The 22,019-nt window shown below is 45.3% G+C and overlaps 1 long non-coding RNA gene across 1 annotated transcript in view; it reads left to right on the forward strand.

Moving 5' to 3' along the window:
- Nucleotides 1-3,574: 3,574 nt before the first annotated feature.
- Nucleotides 3,575-22,019, forward strand: part of LOC133509146 (uncharacterized) — a 45,396-nt gene continuing 26,951 nt past the window's right edge. Inside the window, exons 1-2 of the long non-coding RNA XR_009797239.1 lie at nt 3,575-4,000; nt 19,772-19,929. This is a non-coding gene — a long non-coding RNA (uncharacterized LOC133509146). The remainder of the gene's footprint in view (nt 4,001-19,771; nt 19,930-22,019) is intronic.

Raw genomic sequence — 22,019 nt, forward strand, 5'->3', positions numbered from 1 at the left:
CTCCATCCATTTTCTTTGCCGCTTATCCTCACGAGGGTCGCTGGGAATACTGGAGCCAATCTTCAGCAGTCAACGGGCAGGATGCGGGGTACACTCTGAACTGGTTGCCAGCCAATCACAGGGCACATCGAGACAAACAGACACACTCACAATCACACCTAGGGGAAATTTAGAGCGTCCAATTAATGTTGCATGTTTTTTGGGATGTGGGAGGAAACCGGAGTGCCCGGAGGAAACCCACACAGGCACGGGGAGAACATGCAAACTCCACACAGGCGGGGCCGGGATCGAACCCCGGGACCTCAGAACTGTGAGGCCAATGCTTTACCAGCTGAAAAGACGTTAATATCAAGTATCATTGTGCCTTGAGATACAAATGATTCCATTTTTGAGGTATTGGTTTTGGCTGATTTTTTTTTGTTTTGACTTGCGTGTATGGTGGCACTGACCTAAACTCAACTCAGTTCACCAGAAGGACCAGCTTGAAAGCGATTCTTCAAAAATTAGAGGCACACTCACAATCAAACCTAGGGGCAATTTTGTCATGAGCAAGGCTGGACCGAGCGGTTTCATCTTTGACTCCTATCACCCGGTCACAGCTGTGTCACATTAGACAATGTATTTAAGTTGGAATTTTGTCACTGGAATTGGCCAATTCGTTGAGTATTTTTTCCTGCATCCGGGGTTACTCCGCCACTGCGCCATTATAGTCCAGTCACGCTTTTGGTTATGCTCTTTAGTTATCGGACATTGTTTCTTGTGTTTTAGATCCTAACTTCTTGGACTGTGTTCTCATGGACAACTTTCGTTTGTAATAAAACCCCCTGAACATCATTTCCCCGTCTTGGAGTCCTGCATTTGGGTCCACCCGTGCACCCGTTGGTTCGTGACAAATTTAGAGTGTCCAATTGATGTTGCATGATCTGGGGATGTGGGAGGAAACCGGAGTGAGAAAAAAAAAGAGAATAAACACCTAGGTATGGAGGAAAACAAACTCCACATAGAGATCAAACCTGAGTCCTCAGAACTGTGACGCCAACGCTTTACCAGCTGTTCCACTGTGCCGCCCTCCAAAAATTCAGTCAAACACAAAGACAGTCAGGCTGCACGGTGACTCAGCTGGTAAGGCGTTGGCCTCACAGTTCTGAAGTCCAGGGTTCAATCCCGGCCTCGTCTTCTCCTCGTGTCATAACCAGAGCTCTACTGTGGACCCAAATGCACGACTCGGTAAGCAGGAAGGCAGTTAAAAGAAGGTCTTTATTCGTTACAAGGTTGTAAACCGGGAGGTCAGTCAGAGAGAGCAGTGTATCCAGGACGTTAAGCTTACTGGGTTGGTTGGAGGACAGGCAGAGGTCGATACACCGGGACTCAGGATCAGAAACAAGGAAGTGCCGGAACAAGGCATGGACGGCAACGATCTGGCAAAGCCAGTGCCGTCCGCTTGGTCCTAAAAACTCCTGGGGTTCATTATCGCAGATGAGGCGCAGGTGTACGCCCCCTAATCGACACAGGTGTATAGGGGACCTGCACTGCCAGGGCTGGGACTGGCAGGACCGTGACACTCCGCGCCTGTGTGGGTTTTCTCTCCCATTTCCCAAAAACATGCAACATTAATTGGACACTTTAAATTTGTCACAAACCAACAGGTGGACCCAAATGCAGGACTCCAAGACGAGGACATGATGTTCAGTGGGTTTTATTATAAACGAAAGCTGTGCACGACAACACAGTCCAAGAAGGCAGGATCCAAAACACAAGCAACAATGTCCGACATTGATTGGACACTCTAAATTGCCCCGAGGTGTGATCGTGATTGTGGCTGTTTGTCTCGATGTGCCCCGCGATTGGCTGGCAACCAGTTCAGGGTGTACCCCGCCTCCTGCCCGCTGACAGCTGGGTTAGGCTCCAGCACTCCCCGTGAGACTTGTGAGGATGAGCGGCTAAGAAAACAGATGGACGAACAAAGACAGTCAGTCTGTACTCATGGAGGATTACAGAAATTGGAGAAGGTGACGGGCTGAGATTCAGAGGATCCGGACAATTTCCAGCTAAGAGATGAAAAGATTCATTGATTATCAATAGATCATAACTGGAGATGAATTGGGAAATGTGAAAAAAACAAAAGTGAAGTCTTCTTTTTCGAAAAGCAGTCTTTCATCTTCAAAATATCAGTCTTCCAAATGTTTCTTTTTGAAAAAGTAGTCTTCTCTCTTTTTCGAAATCGTCGTCTTTTCCAAAAGGTCTCACGTCTTCTTCTTTCTTCCAAGTCTTTCTTTTTCAAAAAGTCCCCCTTCCTCCCAAAGTCTTCTTTTCTTTCTCCTTCTTTGAAAAGTCAATCGTCGTCTCGTTTTCCTTCTATTTCCACGGCACGTCTCGAGGAGTACAGCTCAATGCTGCCCGGCCCGCTGTGGAGCATCATTGAACTACACCGCAGGTGCACAATCTCGAAATTGGACATGGGCCGTATCCTGTAAAAACACATTTAAAAAAGAAAAAAGAGACGAAAAAAAAAAAAAAAACCCAGGAGGCACTAACATTGAAGATAGAGAGCACGGTTTCATTTTTGCACAACGCGATGCTGTTACAGCCACTTTGCGGGGTTTTGTTCAAAGATGTAGTGCGCGATATAATATGAACAATAGAATTTCTTTATTGTTCCAAACTCGGATTAAAAGTGGGTCAGGACTCGAGAAGAACGAGAGAATCCTGGGGTGACTACGGTTGAGAGCCAATGTGTAATAATTCGCATTTCTACTGCTGGCTGCCGTAATTAAGCAGCAATGAGGCCTTTTCGCAAGTGGATCGACCCGTGTTGTTGATCCTCTCACCTAGAGGCAGATTTTCGAGTATTGCTGACCGCATCCTCGTAAACACGCGCTTTGATCATCCTGTTGTTTTTTTTTTTTTGTTGTTGTTGTTTGGCGCAGAGTTTTTTTGTTTTTTTTTTGTTGTGTGTGTGTCCTGCGGCGTGCCGTAACGAGCGCTCTGGATAGCTGACGCAACGGATGCGGCGCGGTGGGCCGACTTGATGCAACGCGGACGGGGGAAAATGAAAACGGTCGCAATGTTGCCGTCGCTTTGTTTACTTTGTTCCGTGGGCACCCTCGACGTGCAGTAACTGTTGGACGGGGCTTTGGATGCAGTTTGAAAGAAATCCAAACATCTGAAGCGATGACATATTTTACATTTGTCCCAGCGTTTCTGTGTTTTTCTTGGATATTTATGATGAAAAAAAACTTTTGCATCTCTATTCACAATAGACATATCGAAAAAAAACTCACATTGATATGTGAAACCGGCATCTCGTGCCTAATAATAATGAAAAATAAAAAAAATCGAGGATAAGCTAGCAAGAAACTCTAAAATAGGCCGCCATTTTGAATAGAATAAAAAATCCATGCTACAAAACTGTCATGGGCGTGGCCTGGCCACTCCCATGAGGGGGCGTGGCCAGGGCACTGCTCTGGGCGGGACCACGTCTGACAGCTGTTGATCATTTGACTGTAATTAGAGCAGCTATTTAAGATGGAGATGCATTTACTCCATGTTGGATTCTTCGCTATTGAGTGTATCCTTGTCACAGTGAGTCTGTGGCCTTTTAGTTTGTCCGCGTCTTGTCAAGTTCCTTCGTTTGTGCCATAGTCTTCGGACCTCGTTTCGTGTTTTTTGGATACTGCCTTGAGTCTAGCCTGCCTTGTCTGACTGGTACACCTGGTATAGAGCTCGCGCACATGACGTCACCATTTTCACGGCGCCATGTTGGCGGTCAAAAAGAGCTGCTCGACAGTGTGGGGGACATTGAACCGGAGCAGAATATTCACGACGCCCGAGACTTGTTGTGCTGTTGGTTGTCACAACAGCCGAGACAGATATTCAAAGAGATCATTCTATGGAATACCAGCTGAAAAGACGAGAAAGGATCGATGGATTTCGGCAATTCAACGTGATGGATGGCGGCCAACCAAATACACACGACTGTGTAGTGATTGCTTCACTTCTGGTAGGAATTATTCTTCTCAAATTACCAAGAAGCATTCATAATGCTAAATTGGCTCATTTGAGAACAACGCGTATTTAAAAAGAAAAAAAAACAACAACAACAAAAAAAAAAAAACGACAGGGAGTAGTCTCTAACGTACACAGAAGCGTGTTGCGACCACGGGTTAAACTTCGGTAAACCTCTCCTCTTTAAAATAAATAAATAAATAATTAAAAAATATTACAATATGCATTGTTCTCAAATGAGTCAAAAGAAAATAAACCGGTCACACAGAGGTTTACGTAGATAAACGTGGCCGCAACACGCTTCGTGTACGGAAGAGCCGACTTAGTCTTTTTTTATCTTTTTTCTCATTGTTCTCAAATGAGCCAACATGGCATTATAAGTACTTTTTGGGATATGCTACAGAGAAGCCGACTCGCTTGTCCTCTTTTATTTATTTATTTATTTATTTTTCCCTCAATTATAGTTAATGAATGTGAGTTTGTGTAAAACCAGGGTTCATTTTTTTTAAATAATTGTATTGAATACTATCTGAAAAGATTGATGGATTTTTGGCAAAGGCTAACGTGTAGCCGAACACGCTTCCGTGTTCACGAGCTGTCTGCCTGTTGAGAACAGATCCAGCAACGAAGTATTTTTACGATTTCAAACTTTTCCGTGTAAATCCCAACGACTTACTGACCAGATACATGCGTAGATCCAGTTGTCCAAGACAAGTGCAAGCGAGGTAATAGTCCAATTTCTTATCGGTGAAAACATCGACTTCAGCATTGCCAAGTGTCTAATTTTTCCACGTACCTTCGTTTATCACTTTATCTGTGTCGGACAAAACTCCAAGACATAGTTTTGTGCCATCTCCAATTGACTTAGCATTGAAGAATGCCTTGCTCGAGCGACCCTTCCAGCCAGCGACGTGATTCGACGATGTAGGTGCACGACCTCTATTGATCTGCTTCTGGAATAAAGCCGCTCTGATCATTATGCCGTTGCCCGGAACTCCTGCAGTTGGGTCCGCCCCCGTGTCGCTAGTTCATGACACAAAACAAAATGGATGATTTTCTGTCTTTTCGTAAATGGCTCTTTGGCAGGATTCAATACTTTATGGCTTTTTAATACTGATATCAAACATTAAAAAAAAAAAATCAATATACATTTTTTATTTTCCCAATCCAAACACGTGTTTTAGAAAATAATCCAACTTTTTATGATGGTGATGGTGGTGTAGTAAACTACGAAAATAAAGGTGATTAAAAATAACCTGTAAAATAAGTTTTGAAAAGTCAAATATATAACTGCAGATGATCATTGCATTGCTTCGGTCCCTGCTGAGCCGTTGCCTTTATTGCCAATGTCCGATATGAGGATCATCTTAGGAGACGGCGAGTCAGCGAAAGCGTCCGCCTTAATGGCCGTATTAACACGTGCGTTTTGGGAACTTAATTACGCGCCGGCCCGCCGAGGACACCCGCGATTTATGACGACGACCGGCGCACTTAGCCCCGCCGCCGTCCTCTAAATTGGCCGATTACTCACGCGAGGCGGGCCGACACGCGCAATAATTGGCACGGGCGCATTTTACTTTTAGGATGATGCATCGATCGCCACGCCGCCGGAGTGGAAATCCATAATGGCCGCTTCCTGTTTATCTGCACGTGCGGGGTGGGGTTACAGATGAGGCAAGAAGACCCAATACAAAACCCCTTCTCTTCAATTACGGGTCAAATTGACCCGTTTAAATGTTGAAACCTTCAGTTACGATATTAAAAGGAATACCCCCCCTTCCCCTTGCTAGACTTTGGGTCAAATTGACCCGCCTGTTATTTTTCTGGTCAAATTGACCCTTTTTCAGTGTTTCAACACACTGAACGCACAATGAGTTATAGAGACCCATTTCATATAATTCAGCTCTCCCGTTATAATGCGGGTCAAATTGACCCGTTTTTAATATGAAGCCTCCAGTTGCACTGCGAGTAAAACGGACGAGGTTGAAATGTTTATCTCTTCAGTTATGTCAAATTGATCTGTTACATCATGGGAAAAAATATTTTATTGAAATAACCGTACTTTTTTTTTTTTTTTTACTGTGGGTCAAATTGACCCGCTTTAAACGTTCAACTTCTTCTTCACCGCTTATCCTCACGAGGGTCGCGGGGATTGCTGGAGCCTATCCCAGCTGTCAACGGGCAGGAGGCGGGGTGCACCCTGAACTGACATGGACAAACAGCCGCACAAACAATCACACCTAGGGGCAATTTAGACTGTCCAATTGATGTCAAACCAACTTCCATCCATCCTTTTTATTCACCGCTTATCCTCACGCGTGTGGCGAGGAGTGCTGGAGCCTATTTTAGCTGTCAACGGCCAGGAGGCGGGGTGCAGCCTGAACTGGTTGCCAGCCAATCGCAGGGCACATGGAAACAAACAGCCACACTCACAATCACACCTAGGGGCAATTTAGAGTGTCCAATTAATGTCAAACTAACTTCCATCCATTTTTTTCACCGCTTACCCTCATGAGGGCCGCGAGGAGTGCTGGAGCCTATCTCAGCTGACAATGGGCAGTAGGCGGGGTACACCCTGAACTGGTCGCCAGCCAATCGCACGGCACATCGAGACAAACACCCGCACTCACAATCACACCTACGGTCAGTTTAGTCTTCAATTATTGTTGCATGTTTTTGGGATGTGGGAGGAAACCCACGCAGGCACGGGGAGAACATAAACTCCTCAGAGGCTGGTCCGGGATTGAACCCGGGACCTCAGAACTGTGAGGGCAACGCTTTAAACAGATGATCCACCGTGGCGCCCTCATAACTTTTTTGTAAAAATATTAACCCCTCAGATTCAGACAGTAAAACATTCAATCTTGCTGTAGTGTTTCGGGTCGATTTTGAGTCATTTCCAATAATGAATTCTCACGATTTATTGCCTGTGTCGTGTCTATTACAGTTTTATACTGGCAAAATGATGTCGGTTTAATGACAAACAAGGCTGTGGTTCATCCGCGAACTCCTTGGAAAGCTCGATGGGTAAATTATGTAAAACTGACCTAAAAAATTCACCGTCCTTATCCCAGCGGTTTCATCTGTCCAACCCAAGGCCGCCCAAATAAACTCATCCGGTCCTCTCGCCGGCGGCCTTTGATAAATCCACTTCTCGCACATTAACCGTGCTTGTGGCAACACGGCAGGTGTAAATGGCCACCTGATCCTCGCCACCTCTTTTTTTTCCCCCCTCTCTCGCCAGTATTGAATTTTCAATATCCAATCATTGGCGTGAAAATCAGGTTAGGCCCACTTTGCTCCCCTTTGCCTGCCCCCGGAGCTGGTGGCGGGGGTTGCGAGTCCCCACCCCCCTTCGGCCCGCCACCTGTGTTCACGCAAGGTGGCGGTGACGCTCTGTCACGGTCGCCCCGGTGCATGGATTTTAGCACGCGTTTATGTGGCAACGCCATCAGCGGCGCATCGGTTGGATCCGGGACAACGAGGGCAAAGACGGCCGTGAGGTGGTCGACTGGAGGAGTGCGGAAGCTGAAAGTGAAATGAACGATATGCTGCTATTTAGGGAAAATGTCACTATACTACAGATTTTTAAAATGTATTTTTCATAGATGGCACATCGATGCAACTGGTTAGAGCGTTGGCCTCACAGTTCTGAAGAACAGTAATCAAATCCCGCCCCCGTCTGTGTGGAGTTTGCATGTTCTCCCCATGCCTGCGTGGGTTTTCTCTGGGCACTCCGGTTTCCTCCCGCGTCCCAAAAACAAGCATTATTTGGAGACTCTAAATTGCCCCTAGGTGTGATTGTGACTGTTGTCTGTCTCCATGTGCCCTGTGATTGGGTGGCAACCAGTTTAGGGTGTACCCTTCTTCCTGCCCGATGACAGCTATGATTGGCTCCGGCACTCCCACAACCCTCGTGAGGATAAGCGGCTCAGAAGGTGGATGGATGGATGCTTTTTTTTTTTTTTTAAATGGGTATTTATGCCTTTGAGTATTGTAGTATTCTCTGTTTGGATATGTTCTTGCTCAGTGTGTGTGAATTTGCACTTATTTGATGGTTTTGTCGTAATTAGCATAGCATTTATGCTAGTTTCTGCTTGCTAATATAAGGGATTTTGCATTATAAGTTACTATATAGCTAGCACACTGTTCTTTAGATAAAATTATAAGGGTCGTTTTCAACCATTTTTATTGTTTAGATTAAAAAAAAATAATTCTCTTTGATTTTATGCGCCGGTTTTGCAGTAAACTTCAACTGTACTAAACAGAGAGACAGAACGCCAACCGCTTTGGTTCAGAGTGGAAATTTTAGTCTCAATTGGCTCATTTGGACTGGATAGCCTGATATATCAAGTTAAATTTTTTGACAATAATAATTGATAGGGGGCGGCACAGTGGATCAGCTGGGAAAGTGTTGGCCTCACAGTTCTGAGGACCCGGGTTCAATCCCGGCCGGCCCTGCCTGTAGGCTGCATGGCGGTGTTGTGTAACACGACTTTGATGTGCACTGCCGGCTGTCACGGCGGACGCCTGCCGTCACAATGTACATACTATGTTATCGAGTTTGAAAGTTGGATGAAATAGTTGCGGAGGATGACATTAAGCAGGCAGTTGATTTTAGTGACATTTTTTTCCAACAACCACAGAGCTCAGCTGCTGGCTGACTTTGATGGACATGGGTGGCTGTCATAACTGTGGATACCTGATGAGGATCTCCCAGCCAAAACCTTAAATGCCATCTTAATGTCAGAAAACTGCCATCAACCATCACCAAAATTACGAAAATCTGAAAATAAATCTCAAGAGCGCGTGTCCGAAAAGACAAAGTCTCCCACATTGATCTGAAGCTTCCGTTATGGTGTCAATTTGGCCATTTCCAAGGGTTCTTAAACTCTTCCTAAATATTATGTCCAATTGTGACACAACACACGGTAGTTCATCTTTATTCAAATGATTGATTTAATTAATTAGCGGACGTAGTTGATGTGGAAACTTTTCAGGAGCGCACTCTCGCCATGATTAGCCGCTACTTCTTCTGCCTCCTCTCCTCTGCCCCAGATTGTATTCTGCCATTAGTCCGATCATCCATAATTGCATTTTAAAGAGCTGTCAGATTATACACTTTGCCAAAACGCCGACCGCCACCGCAGCGACAGCATAAATCTCTGTCCAAGCAAGGCGCGCTTTCACCTCCCGCCGAATTAATTAAAATCAACAGAAGCAGTGCTATCAATCACTCCGGGTAATAAATGTATTAAATGGAAGCACATTGTGTTCCCGCAGATTAGCGGTATTAACCAGCAAAGATGAGGTGTTACACAAAAGGTGAGAAGGTGTCACTCTGAGGGGAACACGGCGTGCGCATTAATGAAGCTTTAATCCTCCTGTCATGATGCGCCCCAAATTGACCATTTGAAAGCGGTGGGCTGGATTCATAAGAGCGATCAACTATTAATGATGTGTAATAGACTCGAGATGGAGATATCAGCATTTCTTAACTCGGATTGGATGTTGATTTGGAAACTTGGATTTTTAACCGACTGTCACATCCCAGCGGTGGGGAGGCGGACCCAAACGCAGGACTCCCAGGCAAAGGCATAATGTTCAGTGGGTTTTATTCTTAAGTAAAGAGATGGACAATTACACAGTGCAAAAAATGAGAAACGGGGTTTGATGACGATGAATCTAAGTAGCGGAGCAACCCGGGATGCGGTGAAGCATACTCACTAACACAAAGCAATGAACTGGCAAAATCCGATGACAAAACTCCAACTAAATATTTGGTCTAATCACAGTGCCTCATGCAAAACAGCTGTGACCGGTGACACGTTTCATAGATGACAAAGCCCAGAGCAGCGGCCCAGCCACGCCCCACCTGGTAGTGGCCAAGCCTTGCTCATGACACGGACTCGAGAATTTCACCCAAAATTGAACAGGAGGGTTAAAACGTGTGTTCATTTAACAACAGGTAAATATTAAAAAATATAAAAGGGGTAGTTTGAATACAGTGGCACGGTGCATCGGCTGGAAAGCGTTGGCCTCACTGTTCTGAGGTCCCGGGTTCAATGCCGGACCCGCCTGTGTGTAGTTTGCATGTTCTCCCCGTGTCCGCGTGTGTTTTCTCCGGGCACTCCGGTTTCCTCCCACATTCCAAAAACATGCACCATGAATTGGACACTCTAAATTGCCCCTAGGTGTGATTGTGAGTGTGGCTGTTGTCTGTCTCCATCTGCCATGCGATTGGCTGGCAACCAGTTAATGGGGTACGCCGCTTCCTGCCCGTTGACAGCTGGGATAGGCCCCAGCACACCTGTGACACTTGTGAGTATAAGCGACTAAGAAAATGGATGGATGGTTTGAATCCCATTAAAACTGGAAGATTAAACAGCAATTTGATAAATTGACCTGCTATGTAAGTGAAATGTTAAACTTTATCATGGCAAAAAAATTGACTTCTCAGCATAAAATGAGGATTAAAAATTAAAAATGGATCAATTTGACCTGTGACACGTGAGTTTGACCTGCGGTATAACAGGAGTGTAAAGGTTAAAACGGGTGTGATGCGCATTGCAGAAGCGCTGTAAAACATAAAAAACGTGGGTCTGTTTGACCCACAATCGGTCAGTTTTACCCCCAGCCTCGGAGGGGGAGGATAACGGGTTACTAGAAACTAGACAACTTGCTCAGCAACAGTTCAGTTTGACGCCAGAACAATATGAGAGTAAAATATTCAAAAGATAATGATGTTTGTCCTGGGTCAATGTTTAAAGTGGGTCAATTAGGCTTAAAACTCCATCAATTTGATCTGAAGTACAAGAGGAGGGTTAAAAGGTCAAAGAAAAACACAAGAGTTCACATCCACCAGTCACTTTGACCAGTGCAAGACCTTAAATGTTATTTTGTTTTGTTTTTAAAAAAAAAAGTCTGTATTTCCCCCGAAACAGGCTTCATCGCTCAAAACTGGTCGATTCGACCGGCGGCATATCAGAAAGAGACTGGATTACATCGTCTTCACGCCGGTGACGCATCGGGCGCGTCTTTTTTTAGTGTGTTTGTCGGTGGCGGCGTGCTAATCTCTCCTCCTGCGGCAGGATAATCCTGACCGTGCGACGATAACAGAACAGACATCTTGTCCTGCGCTGACCCCCCCCTCCGGTCGTCCCTCCGCGCCACTCCAGCGACACCGCGGGCGTCAGCGAGGCCGGCGGCGTATTTAAGACTAAATCCCCTTGATGCGGAGTCAGGGAACAGTCTTTAACCCCCCCCCCAAAAAAAAAAAAAATAAATAAGATAGCCGCGAGAGACAATGGCGTAGTTTTTGTTTCCTCTGGGATTTAGAGTTAGCTGGGGGAGTTTTGTGCGACCTAGCCACCTCTCCCGAAGAATTATTAAAAACAATTGAACTACGGGGTCACGATGTAGAGTTTAAGCATTTTAAAAAAAAATGTTCGTTTGACCTGTAACCGGAGCTGTAAAGGTTGAAAATGGGTGCGCATGGAGAATTTGTGGATATCGTGTAGGTTGAAAATTTTAGCGGCGGTAAGGAGATTTCGTCTCAGTCTGAAAATTCGTTCCGCTGCATTTTCCCCCTCCTTGCAAACAATTTATGTCAGCGACGCGCGTGGGCACAATGGGGCCGTCCATCTCCGTCTGCTTTCTTTTGTCTTCGCCCACCGACTCGTTCGTTCCCCCGTTGGCGCAGATGGACCAATCCGGCAGATGTTTTTAGCGGGATCATTTTTTTTTTTCTCCGCCAGCACCGTTATCCGGCCCGGCTGTCTCTTCCGTCTCCTCACGCTCGCTCGCCGCCGAATGGATTTAGGTTGTGGAGTTAATGAGGTGATTTGCATCTGTCCAAAGCACTTTGCTGGTGATTGTTTGGAGCAGGAAATAAAAACATGGAGGGGAAGAAGAAAAAAAAAAGACCAATTTTTTCTTCTCCTCCTGCCTGAAATGTACAACATGCTCTTCTCATTATCCTTCAGTGTTTCACAGAAGAGCAGAGCAGGTAAACAAATTTGAATGACAGGACTGTGATACGTAATATGTACGGCGGCCTCTGAATCCGCGTGTTAAGTCGCGGGTCAGATTTGCCTGTTTTCAAGTTTTAAAACTTGAGCCGGAATTGAGCCCCGGAAGAAAAAATTCAAATGTGACCGCAGTATAAAGTAAAACAGTACACACCTGATTGCAATAAATAATCCATGCATCCATTTTCTTAGCCGCTTATCCTCACAAGGGTCGCGGGGAGTGCCGGAGCCAATCCCAGCTGTCGACGGGCAGGAGACGGGGTACACCCTGAACTGGTCGCCAGCCAATCGCAGGCCACAATGAGACAAACAGCCCCACTCACAATCACACCTAGGGGCAATTTAGAGTGTCCAATTAATGTTAATTTGGAGTTCCCCAGGGACCTTTACTGGGGCATGTTTTGGGGATGTGAGAGGAAACCAGAGTACCCGGAGGAAACCTCCGCAGGCACGGGGAGGACATGCAAACTCTACACAGGCAGGTCTGGGATTGAACCCGGTGTCATGATCCTGCCGCTTCAGCACGTGCTGTGCGGGTGCCCGCGCGGCTGCGCTAATTGGGAGGCACACACCTGCGCCTCATGCGGGCTGATCATCCCCTGTATATATAGGACCCGGTGACGACTGGTCCTCCGCCAGTTCGTTGAGCTTTATGTCCCGTTCCAGCACTCTCGTATTCCTGACTGAACCTGTGTGTACCGACCTCCGTCCGTTCTCCGACCAACCTTGTAAGCCTGACTCCTTGATACTTCTGCCTGCGTTGATTGTTTCCCTGTGTACCGACTCCTGCCTGTCCGCTCATCTGCTCTCTTCGCCCGACGTCACAACTACCGCTGCTGCACCGGACTGCCTGCTCGATCCCCGACCCCTGCATACAATAAACGTGTCTCTTCTTGAAATACCTTGCGTCTTCCGAGTTCCTGCATTTGGGTCCTACTCCCGTTCCGATGGGACGTGACACCCGGGACCTCAGAACTGTGAGGCCGATGCTTTACCAGCTGATCCATGGTGCTGCCCTAACTGAAGTTTAATGGTAAAAAAACAAAAATCTAGAGGACACGTAAAAAAATGCTTCACATGAAATATTAATGTCACAGGTCAAATTTATTATACAAAGTAGATATAATACTCTTTGTTATAGTACTTGTGAGCTAGTAGAAGTATCACTTTGAAGGGGATCCGGCATAAAAACTGTGCCAAACAAATATGAGCGTTCATCTGAGATGTCACGCTGTGGCGACCCCTAATGGGACAAGCCGAAAGAAACTTACTTTGGGGGAATGATACAACAAGTTTTGCCACACTTAGATTTTGGGATCCTCCGCCATTCCTTAGATCCTCTCCAGTTCTGTCAGGTTGGATGGCGAATGTTTGGTGGCAGCCATTTTCAGGTCTCGCCATAGATGCTCAATTGGGTTTAAGTCAGGATTGTGGCTGGGCCATTCAAAACTGTCATGACCAAGCCTGGACCATTGCCAAGAGGGACGTGGCCTGGCCATCGCTCTGGGCTGTGTCGCCTCTGACACCTGTCACCGGCCACAGCTGTTTTCCATGTGGACTCTAATTTGACCATGTCTATAAGTTTGGAGTTCTGTCCCTGGCGTTCGCAGTTCGTTGCCTTGTGTCAGTGTGTTGCGTTCACTGGCATTTGGATTCCCCACCTCTGTGAGTAAGTGGAGTGTTGAGCTATCCTCGTCACAGCGATTCTGTGCCCTTTGGTTACTCCCGTCCTGTTCCGCTCATTAGTTTGCCCCATTGTCATCGGGGCTTGCTCTACGTCTTTTGGATCCTGCCTAGCCTAGCGTTTTTGTGCCTCGGACTTGTTTTGGACTTTTTATTATTTTTTATTTTTTGGTATTGACCCGCTTCCGAAATAAAACCACGTCAGACACCATATCCTCGTGTTGGAGTCCTGCATTTGGGGCCGCCCCCGTTTGTGACAAGAACGTTCACGGTGTTGTTCTGAATTGTTCTCTAATCTTTGGGTCACTGTCTTGCTGGAAGGTGACAGCTAATAGTTTGGCTTCCATTTTAGGATTAATGACATCCTCGCGGTCTTGGGAACCACAAGTGTGGCAGAAATGTTTTGGTAACCTTGGCCAGATTTGTCCCTTGTCACGACTTTCTCTGAGCACTTCAGGCAGTTCCTTCAACCTCATGATTTTCATTTGCACTCTGAGCTGCAAGACAGGTGTGTGGCTTCCCTAATAAAGTCCAATCATTATAATCAAACATAGCGAGACTTGAACGAAGGTGGAGAAGTATCACAAGGATGATCAGAAGAAACGGACCACACCAGAGTTAAATATATGAGCATCACAGCAAAGGGTCTGAATACTCATAATTCTGTCTGGTGCTGTGATATTTCAATTTTACTTTTTTTTTTTTTTAATATAAATGTGCAAAATGTTCAATTACATTTTTTTGTTAATTTGGGTCCCATGTGTACATTAATGAGGAAAAAAAACGTAAATCATTTTAGCAAATGGCTGCAAAAAAAAAAAAAACAAAGGATGAAACATTTAAGGGGGTCTGCATACTTTCCATACCCACTGTCTTATTTATTATTATAATTATATTTTTTAAATAAAAAAGGCAAAAAGTATCTATCCTCCTTGTCTTTGTATTTTAATGTATTTTTAAAGATGTATTTTATTTTTTATGACCATCCTGTTATGTCGCAGGTCAAACTTTCCCATTTTTCAAGCATTACAAAAATAAAGAATTTTACAGCAATTTAGAATTTTTTTGGGGATCAATTTAATGAAATTAATAGAACTCTCTAATTTGATATTTTGTCTTAAACCCTGTGTTACAATGTAGTTCAAACAAGCAGGGGCCTCAAAGGGGGTGCATAGCTTAAATTGTTTGGAAAAGGCGATACCGGAGTGTGGGAAAAATAATAAAAAAAATGTCTTCACATCAACTGGGCGCACCTGCTCCGGTGCGCTGTGATGTTCTGCCTGGGGTGTAATTAATCTGGATGATGGGTGTCCGCCCCGCACGTCCGTCCGCAGCAGTCCGAATAACAGCCTCATTCCACTGCGCAAAAATTGAAATGAAATGGAACAAAAAAAGTACAAAATGACTGCCAGGTGTTTTTGCGAAATGAAACAAGAGCGTTTCCAGCAGCTCTTCCACTCAAATCAAAGGCGTTGTGGTCTGCTTGATAAGAGATGAAAGGCCTATATACACAGAAGTTATTAATATTACTACATTACAATATTACATGTGCTGCACAAATGAGTCAAAACGCATCAAAGTGCGGTACATACTGAGGATGGGGGGGGGGGGAGCTCATTTTATATTCAAATTCGGCAATGTGATCACTCCTTATGCGAGATAGCCACCACTTTGCACATTAGAAATAAATCACTACAGTTAAACACACACACAAGTACAAGACCATTAACCAATGGAGTTTGTTCACATCAGTGGTTAAATGGGACAACTATGATATTAAGAACGTAGCTACGCCTCCACCTTTAACACGCAACTGCTCTTTTGGATTGTCTACTGGCGCGGATGCTTTAGCGTGCCTCGTTGTTGGCCATGAGTGCGTGCACGTCATGGTCTAGTAAAGCAAAATAAGGAGGAGGGAGGTGATTTGAATAAAAACTGAAATAAAAATGTGATGTGACAGCCAGCATGTGTTTTGCGGCTTCGAGCTGCCGTGGCCGCTTTAAGGCGTTTTCACGCCGCACTTGCTCGATGTGAAAGGTCCGCACGGCAGCACGCGAGGACGAAGGCGCAAGTGTCGACATGGCAGCTTGCAGACAAGTAGACCGCACCCTGCCAATTGTATATTTGTCCATCCATCTATTTTCTTTTCCGCATATCCTCACGAGGGTCGGGGAGTGCTGGAGCCTATCCCAGCTGTAAACTGGCAGGAGGCGGGGTACACCCTGAACTGATTGCCAGCGAATCGCAGGGCGCGTGGAGACGGACGACAGCCGCACTCGCAATCACATCTCGGGGCAATTTCGAGTGTCCAATTAATGGTGCGTGTTTTGGGGATGTAGGAGGAAACCGGAGTGCCTGGAGGAAACCCACGCAGGCACGGGGGGAGGACATGCAAACTCCACACAGCTTCGTCCGGTATCGAACCCAGGACCTCAGAACTGTGAGGCCAATGCTTTACGAGCTGATCCCACCGTGCCACCCTATATATTTGTCATTATTGCAAAATGAACCCGTGGCTTTGCTCATTTTAAGGAGGAGGAGGAGGAAAGGAGTAGCAGCAAAAAAAAAATAATAATAATAAATAAAAAAATAAGTGCACCTCATACTCATGTAGATCATTTTTTTTCTATTGTCGCAAAGATTTTATATAGTGGGCCATTTCATTTATTACAGCTTCCTCCATTTTCCCCGTGCAATTTACAGTACAAATACACCAAAGTAGCTCTGAAAATCAATCTGTCCTCTCCTATCTTTCCGTCGTCGCCGCAACGCAGCTCTCGAATGCAATTTTTGCTCTGATCGTGGGTCCGTCGCATCAAACGCCCTCTCAGCTCGCGGCGCCGAGACACGGTACGTTGTACCGCCCGCTGACCGCGTACACAATGAATGGGGAAAGTCGACAAGAGCCAAATGCGACGTGAAAAGGCCTTTTAGAGCGCCTCGTCGTTGGCCGCGACTGCACGCACGCATAGAGGAAACCCAGAAAGAAAAGGCTTGACAAAGACAGGAAAGTGGGATTTTTTTTTTTTTTTCCTTTTCACAAAAAGAGTCGTGTACAAAGCAAATAAATAATGATTTGAAATATATCATGCAATAAAAATAGTTCACTGCACTGCCTGGTCCCTATAAAGGGTGTGATACAAAGTGACCATGTGCTACAGGTGCAGAATACAAAAAATTGCCACACGCAGAAGTGATATACAAGTCCATCGACAGTTTATGGCGAGAGTTAAGCTTGTGTGCGTGGAGGTGTGTGTCTGTGTGTGTGCGTTGGGTCAAACTGCGAGCAGAGGCGCAGCTGTAAAAATACTTTATTGGCGGAATTAGCGCCGGCGGACATTAGCGGGCGGAGCGATAAAAGACCACCGGAGCGGGGGGCCGAGAGGTTTTAGCGGCCCTCCGTGCCCGAGCCTCGCCGCGCTGCTGGCGTTCCCCTGTGAAGGATCTAAAGTGGAATCCGGCTTCAAAAGCCGACGCGCTCGGCGCGTTTGATTCGCTTCGCGGCATCGCTTAAATCCACCTGGCCGGCCGCCTTATCTGCCTTGCCTGCATGTTCCGTGCAGCCCGCTGATCGCCGAGCGTAGCTTTGTGGACTTGAAGTTCACGCTCAAATGTGTAAATATTGATCTTTTGGTTGATTTTTGGTCACCCGGTTGGACATGTGTGCAGGCACCACTCGACGTGAGGTGTGGAAAAACTGAATTTGTAGCCTTAATACACAGATTTGTTGCATGTGTGTGACCACCAAATTCCAAATCTAGTTTTCTTTCCAAAATTTGTAGTTAAAAATAAATATGTGAAACAGCAAAGGCAAGTGTGGAAGAGTTTTACATGGCATATGATTAATGCAATTGCTCCTTTTGCCATTTATTCGTGACAACCACCTCCAAATCTGAGACTATGGTCCTCAGTCGGAAAAGGGTGGTGTGCCCTCTCGAGGTCGCGGATGAGATCCTTCCCCAAGTGAAGGAGTTCAAGTTTCTTGGGGTCTTGTTCACGAGTGAGGGAAGAATAGACTGGGAGATCGACAGATGGATGGGTGCGGTGTCGGCAGTGATGGGGACTTTGTATCGTCGGTCCATTGTGGTAAAGGCGAAGCGCTCAATTTACCAGTCGATCGACGTTCCTCCCCTCACCTATGGGCATGAGCTGTGGGTCATGACCGAAAGAACAAGATCCTGGATACAAGCGGTCGAAATGAGTTTCCTCCGCAGGGTGTCCGGGCTCTCCCTTAGAGATCGGGTGAGTAGCTCGGTCATCAGGGAGGGGCTCAGTGTCGAGCCGCTGCTCCTCCGCATTGAGCCAGATGAGGTGGCTGGGGCATCTGATCCGGATGCCTCCCGGACGCCTCCCTGGTGAGGTGTTCCGGTCATGTCCAACCGGAAAGAGACCCCGAGGACGACCCAGGACACGCTGGAGAGACTATGTCTCTCTGCTGGCTTGGGAACACCTCGGGATCTGTCCGGAAGTGGCTCGGGAAAGGGAAGTCTGGGTTATCCCTACTGTAGCTACTTCCCCCGCGACCCGACCTGGAAAAGCGGAAGATAATGGATGGATAGAACCATCCCCTTACACAATACAAGTTAATCAAATGACAAGAAAAAAAAAATCCATCATTCAAAAAAAAAAAAAAATCCAGTCTTGTTAATTAAAACATGAAGCGGAACGCTTAATAAAGTTTGACTCTTTATAATGGAAAATCTGCATGTTGTTCCTTAGAGGACGTTTCATAATGTCTGCCAAGAACATCTTTAATCAACAATGTCAAGATGATGTCTTTTTATATTATTTTAGAGACTTTAAAGGGCTCAACATGCTCTTTGTGGCAACAATCCACAAGAATTTGTATTTTGGTGTCCTTCTTTGACTGACAGCGGTGGCGTTGGCGTCCCCCGCTTGACTGCATTAGATTTTCCCAGTAACGAGATGGTTTAATTACCAGGAGGAGCAGAGTAATCCGTCGTCCCGCTGCTTGGTCGCCGCCCAAGCAGCTTTTTCGAAAAGGCGTTCGCGAAAGCCGCTCGGCATGAGCGACCGGTCGTGTTGATCTGCCGGCGCCATGAAAATGACTGAATTGTAAAATGACGGTGTACTTGTGTGTAGATTTAATAGCAATGTCTTGAAACCCTAATTTGAAAGGCCATGGCCACCTGGTCCTGAAGACTTACTTTGAATCCCCCTGGTCTTAAAACTATTTTGAGACTCAAAACTTATGGAATCTTAATTTAAAACCTTCACTAAGCTTCAAAAACCCCAATTTGGAACCCTAACTATGAATCTTACAGTGTTTTAATCACTGATCTTGGGATGAAATCCTAACCAAGAGCCAACTAACCAAGGCTCAAAACCCCAATTTGTAACCCTTACCCTTGTTTGAACCCTTAATTAGAAATCTCAACTCGGGCTTCAAATTTCAAATTAACAGCCCAACCCTGTCTGGATTTTGGCCTGTTTTATTGCCGCTTCTCCCCCCCTCGACTCGTTTCAACACTGCTTTGAAATCCAAACCCACATTTAAAACCTTAACCCTTGTTTGAAACCCCAATTTGAAGGCTTGAACCTGGTACGAAACCCAAAATCTGATTTATAACTCTATATTCACACCCAGTTGAGACTTCAAAACCAGGCTTGGAAACCCAAACCCCGACTTGAAATCACAGTCCTTATTTGAAACCCTAACCTTGTCTTAAGACCCTCATTTTGAACACTAACCATTGTTTGAAAGTTAACCCAGCGTGAAACCCTACTTTGAAACACAGACCTGAGCTCGAACCCCTGACCTTGTTTCAAAAAGCTAATTGTAAAGCCTAACCGGACCTCGAAACCATCGTTTTAAACCCTATTTTAAAAACATATGCAATAATCATCATCTGATCCAAAGTAAATGAGCAAATTCTGTCTGACAGCAAAACTTGACATAATATCCCGTCACCTACGGGACTCGGGTGGAACATTTTGCAACGAAACGAGGATTGGCAGACCTTGGCGGAGGTCTGACAAAATGTTTGTAGTTTACGTCTAACACAAGCTTGCGCTTGCTTGTCTCCCGCCAGGTTGAGAGTGCCGTTTGGCAGGAGACGCCGCCGACACATTTGAAGATGTCGGGACGCCGTCCAAACAGTTGAGCGAAACGTTGCGACTGTCAAGCTAAAATTCTTCAAGTGTCAGGCACCAAGACAAGTCAGCCCATTCCGGAAAGACACTGTGAAAGGTAGGAAACGCTGCATTTCACGCTTGTCCGCCGAAGAGGGGAAAGAAATAAAAACCTTCACACAAGCCAGGCGGTGGTTTTTTTTTTTTTTTTTTCACCAGACCGTCCCCATCAAAGTTACTTTTCAGTTCCTGACAGGTTTTCTCAGGTCTCTCCTTTGGAGCCATCACAATCACTTTGATACGAAGTTGTAAAAAGTTGGCAGAAAAAAAAATGGAACCTTAACACAGCTCCACAAAGGAAAAAAAAAATGAATATTTTGAAACCCCTCTTATTAAAAAACACAGAATTCTCTAGACCTTGCTTTGAAACCCCAAACATTACTTTAATTAAAAACCTTAACCCTGTCTTGACACCCTAACCGTGGTACAAAACTTCAATTTGAAACCCCAAGCCCGGCCTGAAAAAGTGACACAAATGCTAACACATTAACGCAGTTGTACTTCATTGATGAAAAAGACATTTTTAAAAAAAGCGAATCGATGGGTCAACCTGACTTGTGCGGAACGGTTGAGTTGGGGCCCTGAGGGAAGGCGCTGGAGAGGAGTGCACTCTGGGAAATTAGCATGCCTCCTCCCGTGCAAAAATGCGGCCGTTAGCATCAACTTACAGAACCATTAGGAGATGGATAGCCGTTGGCATCCAGACGTCTGTTAGCATCTCGACTGCCATTAGCGTTTGGACATCTGGGCAGCCGTTAGCATCTATAAACCCATTAGCATCTTGATAGCCATTATCATTTCGATGGCCGTTAGCCTTTGGACACACATTAACATTTGCCGTTGACCATTACGTGCCCTTTAGCATCTGCATCACCGTTAGCATCTACATGTCCAGAAGCAATGAACAAAGTTTTCGTGTTTCATTCATTCAACAAATATAATGCATTTTTGATATATTGTAGACCCATGAGAGTCTTAAATGCCCACATAATGTACAGTTTTAGTAGGCAATGAATGCAGATGAGTCTTTTTGGAACCTGTGCAATATTTCACACCAAAAACAATGTAGGCTTTTCAAAATCCAAAGTACATTTTTTTTGTAACTTTATCCAGGTATGATAATTGAGAATAGATGCTTGTTTGCACAATGATAATTACAACACGGAATATGATGAATAAAAGGCTAAAAATAGTTGCCTCAGTCATGTAGGGTACAATAACTTCTTCAACGATGATATTGGGATGAATGAGGTGAGTTTTATTTTTTGTTGCAGTGTTCCAGTCGTTTGAGGCAGGAAATTGAAAAGCAGATCAATTTTGTTTTTAATGAACGTCCATCCATCAACCCATTTTATGTACCACATATTTTTGTAAATACTGACGGCGTCTTCAATAAACTTCGCGTGTGTGCTTTTTTAAACATCAAAGAAGGTTTTCCCTTTTAAGTATATTTCCGTGTACACTGAAGACAATTAAGGATTTTTAGCCTAACCTACAACTCATCAAAGACAACAAAGTTTTAATGAACTTTACAAACGTGTTTTTTGGCCCACGTTCAACACAATTAATAGTCTTCAACCTTTTGTAGGTTTTATGGTGAACACCAGAGACAATTTCGTCTTTAACAAAGTTAACATGTATTTGATATTTAAGACTTTGATGTTTTGATCACGCTAAGGCTCTGCCGCCGCTGTTCTGCCCAATTAGCGTTATGGATGAGTTGTATCATCAGCATCGGCGAGCAGGCTCGCTGACAGGCTAGCAGCTTGCCATTGGCCATCAGGGACCTTAATGAAGGCAAGCAAGGAAGGTGCGAATCTTTAACGTCTTTGAGGAGAAATGATTCGGAGGCATGTTGGACGCCGACCCCGGGCACCGCTCATTAAGGAGCAGTAATCCGTTAGGCCTGCCAATCATTAGCCGTGCTAAACAGTTGATGGGTTGGGAAGCTGGAGGCACAACAACAGGAAGTGGACCTCATTAACCAGGAAGAAGCTCCTCGGCAGAACTGACACCTTTTTGCGTGTACTGTAGTTTGAAAAAGCATTGTTAGCTTCTCTCTAGACTTGAAATGGTCTTCAATGGAGAGGAAAAACACGTACGTTGGATGCAGTTTACCGTGTTTGATGTTAACATAGAAACAACTCT

This window comes from Syngnathoides biaculeatus, chromosome 11 (assembly GCF_019802595.1).
Source record: "Syngnathoides biaculeatus isolate LvHL_M chromosome 11, ASM1980259v1, whole genome shotgun sequence".
Taxonomy (NCBI): Eukaryota; Metazoa; Chordata; class Actinopteri; order Syngnathiformes; family Syngnathidae; genus Syngnathoides; species Syngnathoides biaculeatus.